We start from the raw sequence: 2,500 nt of genomic DNA on the forward strand, positions 1-2,500 counted from the left end.
CGCATTGTAACCCCTTCGCTCTTCAGACTTCGGTGATTATGAGACAGTTGAGATAGAAATTCGTTCGTTCATTTTGCGACACAGCATGCATGCTAGAACATAGCGCCCATGCGATGACCCTCGAGCATTCTGCCGTTATCTATTCCATAATGCAGACAACACTACATGAGGTGAATAGGGCGAGGGCAGCTAAAAAGAATGCACAAGTCGTCAGCGCGTGCCTATTAGTGTCCATTAAGTATGCATTTCATTGGGTGTGCGTGGCACAGCACATTTGCCATTCACCTGTTTACCGTCCGTTTAATCTACGCAAAAATCTCTTTCCATCCCAAAAGAAAGATTCAACGTAACAACCATGATCCGATCCCTTCCATTGAGGGCTACATTGAGTAATGTCCGTTTAATCGGTTTAACACGCGAATGTCGCTTTTATTTTTCTACTACAAAGGGGGAAATGAAAAAAAAAAACATTTGTTTCCGCCAACAGCCAACTTGCCGCACATACAATATTTATATATACTCTACAGTGCTCCACGTTTCTTCTATCTAACGGCTTCCGGGAGCGGCCTGTTAGCGTGTCAAGAGCCGGTAGGCAGCATAATTGTGTAACTTATAATTTGATCTACTCCGCATACCAACGCGCATTTTTTTCTTGCCAACACCCCGATCAAAGAGGTTTAACCTACTTTTTACGCCCCTACTACTTTAAAAACAAATAAAATGGCGCTGCTCACACTTCGGCTCTGCTACCAGATGCTGACATGTGAGAGAGTTTATGATTTGTCCAACAGCCTCCCCCCTTCCCCATCATGGATGAGTAAAGATGGCTTGCCTTATCGGTTATACATTCTTCACTTGCTACCGTAAACTATTCTACACAGTTCTACGCAATAAAGTGATTTTTTTCATTCATTTTTTGAGTGTATTTATCTTTTTTACTTTGTCGATAACAAAACAGGGAATGACTTGCGATGTTGGCTTCGAGGGAAGATGTCAAGGAGGAGGGTAGAGGGGTGCGGAGAGAACTTGCAATTGCTGTTGTTGCATGTGGTCGACGGAATCGTTCCCCGTGGGGCATTGACTTTTGCGGCTAAAGAGCGGTAATGCCTTTATCAGGGTCACTCAACAAGGAAGAATGTCGCCTACGTGAAGGATGCAGCATCCTTCCCGTTCCCCGATTGCATCTGCAGGACACATCTTAAACGATGCAAACGAACCATCGGGAAAGGAATACGCTGATATTCGATAGGAAATATCGTTCTACCGTTCTGTACTGCTTCTGCGCAAACTAACGAAATAGCATGGACAGAGAGCAGTACAGTGTACATGTGTATATTAATATGCTTATCCTTAAGGAGGAAGAGAGTTGCACACGCTCAATATTCAATTATTAAACTCACAGTGGAATTACCAGCATTAGAGCTTCAGTTGTACTTTGCTGCTACCAGTATTACTACAACTACTACTGCTGCTACTACACTACTACTACTACCGGCCTCACTCCATCTTACGTCCGGGTGCTTGTTGTCCAGACAGACCCTTGCCTATCCTGCCTGCGCTTTTCATTATTCCAAATAAAGGTGCCAAAGTTTGGGCCTGTATTATATTTCTCCCTGGATTGATTTGTGTTTTGTTTCTTTGCTTTTCCTCTATAATTATCAGTTTATTTACACACACAACACAATATTCCTATCCCTTTCGTCAATTCACCTACTCTCTGACAACGAAATGCACGACGACGACAACGTCTCTCCCTGGCACTCCTCATCTACCTTCAACCACAAACGTAATTGGTTAAAAATTAAAAAAGAAAACATATTTTAATTTGTGTCAAAATCTGTGCTTACAGCCTTAAATCACCATTTAACAATCGTTACCTGCATTAAAGGTCACGATATCCTATTCGTATCTTAATATGTTCCACATTCTACATTATACGGTTCTTCTTCTTCTTCTTCTAGCTACATCATTTGTCATTCTCCAGAACCCAAAGATTTGATCCTTCAGAGTGCTCTCCTCCCCTAAAAGTCTGTTCCGTTCCATCGTTCGCAAGAGAGTGTATACTTCAACCATTTCAGAGTTTAAAGCATGGCTTGCCCATCTTCCCGCTCTTTTCTCACACATCACCTACTCGTGGTTGATGCCGATTTGTCAATACCCTTTGCATACTTTGCTGGACGTTAGATTAATCAGCTCAAGAAGACCATTGGGACAATCACTCACTCCCGTTGGACGATGTTTTTTTTTTTGTCAAAACCAATGCCTTAAACAAAGCCTCGTTTTTTGGCCAGCAATGCGCCTTTTCTCATCATTCCACTCACCATCTAAAACACATGCGTTCAACACCGAATAATGCAGTAACAGAAACGAATTAGGTTCGTTGCGTCTAGAGCCTGAATGCCAGCTCAAAGCCCAAGCACAGGTTCACTATTTACGCGGGACACCTAGCTGAATACATTCTTCTAAACGGATATCTTCTATTCACTGTCTCCTTAATTGT

General features: G+C 42.5%; 1 protein-coding gene across 9 annotated transcripts in view; it reads right to left on the reverse strand.

The window, feature by feature from the left end:
* Positions 1–2,500, reverse strand: part of LOC125950582 (mucin-19) — a 48,570-nt gene that overhangs the window by 530 nt on the left and 45,540 nt on the right. For all 9 annotated transcript variants that reach the window (XM_049678703.1, XM_049678704.1, XM_049678702.1 and 6 more), the window contains exon 17: positions 1–2,500. This exon is cut by the window's left edge and continues 530 nt beyond it; it is cut by the window's right edge and continues 979 nt beyond it. The gene's annotated coding sequence lies outside the window, so the exon portion shown is untranslated.

The sequence above is a fragment of the Anopheles darlingi genome, chromosome 2, assembly GCF_943734745.1.
Source record: "Anopheles darlingi chromosome 2, idAnoDarlMG_H_01, whole genome shotgun sequence".
Taxonomy (NCBI): Eukaryota; Metazoa; Arthropoda; class Insecta; order Diptera; family Culicidae; genus Anopheles; species Anopheles darlingi.